Source organism: Pelodiscus sinensis, chromosome 9 (genome assembly GCF_052426305.1).
Source record: "Pelodiscus sinensis isolate ZL-2025 chromosome 9, ASM5242630v1, whole genome shotgun sequence".
NCBI lineage: Eukaryota > Metazoa > Chordata > Testudines > Trionychidae > Pelodiscus > Pelodiscus sinensis.
In genome coordinates, this window is record NC_143060.1 from 23,060,060 (window position 1) to 23,067,655 (window position 7,596).

Sequence of the window (7,596 nt, forward strand, 5' to 3'; positions counted from 1 at the left end):
CATTGATTTCAATGGGATTACTCATAGTGGTTATGTGTACAAATGTTTGTAGGACTGTGCTGACTCGATGGGTGCTACACTCTAGGGCCATGGCCACCAACAGGTCGATCGTGATCGACTGGTCGATCGCAAGGCCTTGACCAATCGATCGTGAGGCTTCCCCCCCCCCCCCAACGCATTTTCCACCCATCCCCAAGAAGTCCCAGTACTTACCTCCAGCGAAAATGGAGGTAGTGCTTTGCCAGGTGCACTGCAGGAGGGGGCCCTGGCTCCAGAAGAGAAGCATCGTGACTTCCTTGTAGCAGTGTAGGTGGTGTGAGTTGTCCCTGGGGCAGGCATACGCAGGGTTTCCCTGCGCTGTGGGGGGAGGGAGGGTAGAGAGGAGGGGCGGATATTGTCCCCAGGGCAGGCACACACGGGGGGGGGGGGGGGGGGGAGGTGGTCAGGCCCGGCAGAGGTGCACATAGGGGCTTCCTTCCTTTGCTGGGGGGAGGGGGGGGAGAGTCTGCCCCGGAGGGAGCGTGGGACAGAGGCTTCCCTCCATGGCTGGTGTAGGGGACTCCCTGCTCCCGAACCTTGTTCCCTTTCTCCTGCCCCAAACCTGTCCCCCGTCCTCCTGTGCCCATTCCCTCTCCCCTGCCCCCCCCCCCCACTGCAGAAACCTGCTCCCCCTCTGTGGAAATCTGCTCCCCTGGAACCCTGCAGAAACCAGTTCCCTCTGGCACCCTGTCCCCCACACAGAAACCTGTCCACCTGCTCCCCTCTGCCGAAACCTGTCGTCTCCCCCCCCCCCACCTGGCACCCTGACCCCTGCTGCAGAAACCTGTCCTTCTGGAACTCTGCCCCCTCTCCTCTGCCCCACAACCTACTAGCACCCCACCCCAGTACTGTGTCCCCTGCTCACGACTGACTTTTCTATGGGTCAGTGACTTCAGACTCAAGGCAGGTTCCCTGCCACTCTCATAAATAAAGACAATGCAGAAACTTTTTGTGTTTGACATAGTATTTTATTTAAAAATGAAGCCTGGCCAACAAACCCAACTGGGGCCAAGCCCCCATCTGGCCACAACCACTCCTGCATTCCCCCTTCCCCAGACCTTAGATCTAAGCCTATCAAACACTGGAACCCCCTGCCCTGAGCCCCTCACATACCCCAACCCAAATTCCTGCACCCTCACATTCACAAACCTGTGGCTTACTTAGTACCCCAACCCTCCATCTGACCCCAACACTGCCCGGCCTGGAGCCCCCTTCCCGAGCCAGTATCCCCTTCTCCACCTCTTCCTGCATCCAGATTTCCTCCTAGAGATTGCACCTCTCACCCCTTTCCACCCAAATCCATCATTCCCACCCCAGAGACTACACATCCTGTCTCAACCCAGCGACTGCAGGAGTTTTTCAGGATTCTAGAGATATCCCAGAAAAACTCTTCTGCATCCAGGGTTGCGTTTGTTCCGCTTTTTTTAGTGGAAGAGAAAACATGTTCTTTTGATCACCCCTATAGTCCTCTTTCCACGACAAATAAGGGGGCTTCCAAAAGAAGGATTTTTTTTCTGACATTTGGTCCAGTCTAGACAGGTCAAATGTTGGAAAAATCTCTTCCTACAGAAGATTTAAAAAAAAAAAAAAAAGCATCAGTATAAGGGTTGTGGATAGCAGGTGATTGAGAGGAGGAGAATAGAGAGAGCGGGGCTTCAAGGAAGGGGTGGGGCTTCAAGGAAGGGGCAGGGCAGTAGATCTTGGTTTGGTCTGTCATTTAAAAAGTGATCTTGGGTGTAAAAAGGTTGGAGACCATTGCCCTAGAGTAACTTCCTTTTTCAGGAAAAACTTAAAAAACAACAAACAGTCTAGTAGCGTCTTGAAGACTAACAAAACATGTAGATAGTATTATGAGCTTTTATGGGCACAACCCGTTTCTTCAGATGACACGAGTATTAGAAGTCCAGATTGAAGAATAAATAAGGGCGGTGGGAAGAAGGAAAAAGGAGGGGAGGAAAAAAAAAAAAAGACAGTGAGTAGATAGTTCAAATAGTTACAAGAGGCGGATAAGAACAATTAGCACGTCCATTGTTACGCTGGCTGGTTAAGTCATTATGATGTGGAAGACAGTGTGTGAGCCAGCCAATATTCTGGTTCATACCATTTGCATAAGAATTATACTCGTGATTGAAGTTAAGTTCCAACCCTTCTCTGTGTATTTGGCTTTGGAATTGGCCTGAAACAAAACAGTGACTTGGAGATCCATTAATGAGTGTCCAGGCAGATTAAAGTGTTCAACAGGTTTTGGTGTATCGCCTTTTCAAATATCTGATTTGCGTCAATTAATTCTTTCCCATAGAGACTGTCCAGTCTGGCCAATATACATTGCAGTGGGGCATTGCTGGCATAGATCACATTAGTAGATATGCAGTTAAATGAGCCTCTGATTTGGTGGCTGATGTGGTTGGGTCCAGTGATAAAATTCCTGGTGTAGATGTGGGGGCAGAGTTGCCACCAGGGCTGATTGCAGGGGTGGGTTCCTGGATTATTATGATTGTGTGTTGCGTGGTTACTGAAAGAATTTATTTGAGGTTAGGGGGTTGTCTGTAGGCAAGAATTGGTCTTTCCTCCAAGGCCTCAGATTGAGGGCTCATTTTCCAGGATAGGTTGTAGACCGTTGATAATGCATTGGAGGGGTTTAAGTTAGGTAGATAATGACAAGTGGAATTCTGTTGATTTCTCTTTTGGGCCTGTCTTGAAGTAGTTCATGTCTGGGTACTTTTTTAGCTCTGTTAATCTGTTTTTTCACTTCTCCGGGTGGGTATTTCAATTTTAAGAATGCTGTATATAGATCCTGTAGATGTTTGTTTTTTAGTAATCAAACAGCAGGCCCGAGACAATGTGGGAGCCTTTAAAATTAATGACTTGATTTTATAAACGTCTAGTGCTGCAATAAAGCAGTTCTGGGTTTAACAACTCTTCATAACAATCAAATACTTATTTCTAGCATGAACAGCATTGAAGTATGGGGAATATGTGCAACAGTAAGAATTTATGCCAGGTCTGAGTCAGACTAGTTTCACTGAATAAAGAGTGTACTAAATCTGATCTGCATTTTACATAACACTATGGACATCATTAAATTACTTTGGGAAATATTAAAATAAATGTATCCTGTATTGGGAATACCAGTCTGAGTGTTGCGTATCTACACTTTACATTTAAGTGCTTTAAATTGTCTCTAGTATTGAGGGCAGTCTTACATGAAGCAATTTATAGTGTGATTTAGTTTTGAAAAGTGAGTAGAAAATATGGCCTAATTTGTTGTGTTTCCTTTAGCAGATCAAACACTTAGTAGTAAAGAGATATTTTGAAAATAGCCAGTCCAGCAACATCCCCTGGGATCAGAAAGTCAAGTGGAGTATTTCCTTCTCATGCATCACGAAGTAAAAAAGCTCTGCAGGCCAAATTCAATTCTATAGTAGTACAAACTTATTGTCTTGAAACTGTGCCTGCAACATGTATACAGTCTCTTTTCCTTCAGGAGGGGTAAGGCACCGGAACATAAACAATTTGCTGCTGATCAACTCCCAAGAATAAAATCCCACTCATTTTCATGCCTATGACGAATTTTGGGAAGCTATTATGAATAAAAAGCACCTTTGTCAAAGTCAAGAGATTCAATAGATTAATTCTGTTGTAATTTTTCAATTCATTTTTACAGCATTATTTTGCTACGTTAAGCCACACTTCACTGTTTCCTGAAATCTATTGGTGTATTCGATTATTTTTATATTAATAGTTCTTTTTTTTCCTCCAGACAGATATTATACTAAAGGTATATAAATGTGCACACACACACACACGGAAGTACAAAGTATGATACTGAAAAATGTAAAAAGGCATTTAGCATTGAAGAACATTGATAGTCCTTTAAAGGAATGTTATCCTAGAAACCATTCAAAACAAATATACAGTAAATATTCACAAAGAGCCTCTGGGCTTCCACATTTTCAAACATTTTAAGATCAGCATACCATAGATTCCAAAGCTAAAAGGAACCATCATGAACATCTAGTAAGAAAATGTACATATTCTATGTTTTCTTACACTCTGAAAATGAGAACAGTACAGTGAAAATAGACAAAGTAGGGAAAGTAGTAAGAAATGGAAAAAGAACAATTAGAATCTACTTGCTGTTACAAGGAGCGCTAATTTAATTTTCTCCATTTGATCTACTGTTGTTTTATTTATTTTCAGGAAGTCATTCCATGCTGTTAAACTTTGCCAAGTTATTATCCAAGGTGTAGATTAACTTCTCAAAAGCTGCTGTGAAGTTTTTAACAATTGACAGAACAAATGGTTTCTTGTTCATGATAGCTTAGCAAAATGGTTGCTGCTAACCTATGGTACCAGAAACCGACTTCTGTTGATTCAGATGCAACTAAAGTTGCATTTGTCCTAATTTCTATTTTCTTAGCAGCTATAAAGAATGTTTGATATATGTTGATACAGAATGACCTTTCCTAAAAGTGCTGCTATACACTTACACCTGCCAATTTTATATACTCTAAAGCAGTGGTCCCCAACCTTTTGGGGCTGCCTGGCACCCATGGGCGGGGCCACTCACGCACTGCGTGTCTGGGCTGCTCACGGGCCGTGCATCCCAGGGGCAGGGCTGCGCATGCGCTGTGTGCCCAGGGCCGGCACCAGCATGTGCTGCAACCCCAGGGTAGGGGCTGCCCATGTGCCAGGGGCATGTGCCGCAACACCGGGGGAAGGGCCGCCCATGCGCCAGGGGCCAGCACTGCGCTTGTGCCGCACGCCCGGGGCTGGCACCGTGCATGCGCCTGGGGGCAGGGCCAGCCCAGATTGTTCGGCGGGTGCACATAAATGGCCCAATGGGCACTATGGCGCCCGCAGGCACCGTGTTGGGGACCACTGCTCTAAACGCTATGTCTACACTACAGGGTTTTTGCACAAGAAGTCTTTTGTGGAAGAATTTTTGTGCAAAAACTTCTTGCGCAAAAGTACATCTACACCTCAAGGCACGTCACTTTTGCGATGTGCTTTTGCACAAGAGAGTGTCCACACTGTGTTCACAGAATGGCCATCAGAGCACCTGTGCTTTTTCGGATAGGCTCTTTTTACACAAGAAACCCCTGCGGAGCGTCCACACTTGCCTTTTTGCGCAAGAGCTGAAGCTGTAGCAGTAGCGCAAAAAGGAGTTATGCTTCATAGAAGGAGGTTTAACTACACTGCAAAAAGTCCTCTGTTCTGCCGTTTTACTGTCAATTTACTTGCGCAAAAGAGCGCTTGAGGTGTGGACACTCCACAGGTTTTTGCGCAAAAACGGCCATTTTTGCACAAAAATCTTGTAGTGTAGACGTAGCCTTAAAGCAATCGGCTGAAGTTAGTGCTGAACAAAACAGCTAACAGAAATATCCTATTGCAAGTTAAAGTACTTTTAAGAGGAGAGAAGCAGTAGAGTGATAGACATTTCCCTCTGCAAAGGAGCATTATGGAAAGGTTTCATAATTCAAAACACTAAACTGTACTACTAAGCCCTAGGGGTTGCTGGTGAGCCTTACTATATGCCTATGTGTTAGACCAACAGGTAGAACAGAATCTGTGACCTTGGGAGCCTAGTGCATGAGCCTCTACAGCTTGAGCTAAAAGCCTGGTGGCACTCAGTTAAACTCATTCTTTCTCTAAGTGCTACTACATGGGCCAGTGAACCACACCCAATAGGTGGGTGGGTTACACATGAAGAGGAGTAAGAAGCCCCTGGATTCTGTGGATAGGCTATCCACATCACCAGACTCTGTATGGAAGGGGTGTAGATACCTTTTTTTAGTCAGGGGCCATTAAACAACAGAGAAATCAGTCGGGGGCACAAACAAGCAAAAGATAAGAGCCAACAAATAGCCTCAAAGATCCGGCCCTCAACTAAGAAGCAAAATTTAAACAAACTGAAAACTCACTGACTTGGCTTCCAACAGAAACTCACTGACCTGGCTTCCAACAGAGGGGAAAAAAGATACCTAATCACACTCGGCTTGGGCCATAGGTTCCCTACCCCAGTGTATGCAGTGACTGCTAATCTGCCTCCTAGGTTTGTGGGTGGAGAGTGAGTAAAGCCTTAGTTTGATCCTTCAAACACACACACTAACTAGCATAGCAAGGGAAATAAACTGCCAGGGAAAGGGATTGGTTCACATTACTTCTCTCTTGCCAGGACTGAATTGTGACTGTGATTAGAGCTATTTAATTAATTTATGCATATAAATCTACTAATAGCTAAAGATGCTTGTACAAGATATACATATAATTAATAATACTATAATATCCCAAAAGCACAAATAATAATTTAAACAGGCATTCAGCCAGCCTCTACAAAACACTTCTTTCTGCCCCTTCAGTGTGCTGAGAAGCCTACTCTTACAATCACGAGCTGGACCCTGCTCTATTCCTGAGGCAGTGCAGCAGCATGTTGCCTTTACCTTGTTTTGCAAGATACACACACTGCTTGCAGATCAGAAAAGAGGAACAAAAAGATGGCTAGAGCAAATTATTTTTGAGGAAAGCTTACCTCTTTTACTGCCACTTAGAAGTGGATGGTAAAAGTCTCATTAACTTCATTGGGAGCAGGAGCAGGTTCTAGGAGAGCAAAACTGGTGCTTGACTAAGCAATGATTCAGGAGAGATTGGATTGGTTTAGATAGTTAAAAGGTGTAATACCTAAAGCAGAAAAATATGTAATTACAGGAGCAATGCAATGAAGTTGGGCAATTAAAGCTAAGCAGGGCAAATATATCAATTTCTGAGCTGTATGAGGCTGTGAAACAGTTTCTCCCTGGAACTAGTGGAAACCCCACATTTACAATTAAACAGGACAAAATATTAGCAAGTGAATACAACTGGCACTGGCAGGTGCTTCTAATTGGCCACCTGTGATCATTCAAAAGCAATGCCCTAAAGTCTGAGTAATGGATCTGGACGTGAGTTTGTCAAGATAGGTATCGATCCTGTTCAATCTGGAAAATCACTGAATCACATGCTTTGCTTTGACTTCAGTGGAACTGTTTGTGTCCTTAAGTTTAGTCCAAATGTGATTTATTGGATTGGGGGCTGGTGTGTTCAGTTCCTTGGATAATGGAATCCATATGTGTTAATTGTAGTGCTTCCAACCTGATTGAGTTGGACTTACCATCCTTCTTTAATTCAAATGAAATGTATTTCACAGGAGGTACATAGCAGAGGGTTTCAGCAGGTCACCTGCTCAATAGGGTGCTCCACTGACAGCCAGAAAATGAACTTGCTATCAGAAGAGCCAATGGAGTTTGGGATGTGGGAGAGGGCCAATCAGTATCTCATCACTATTGGAGAAATTGAATTAATATATGCAAATTCACATAACTTGATTGTGTAGAGTAAGGTGGGAGAGGAGCTAATTGGCAGTTAAGTTGTCTTCGGGTTTTTTTTAAAGTGATGTACCTGCTGGTTCTGAGCAACACAAATAGCTTTATTTTTCAGCTGTTTGGTGGTGCATATAAGGTGTAATGAAGCCTTAACAGAAAAGGCTGCTTTCCCTCTAAACTCTGCCTACATTGTATG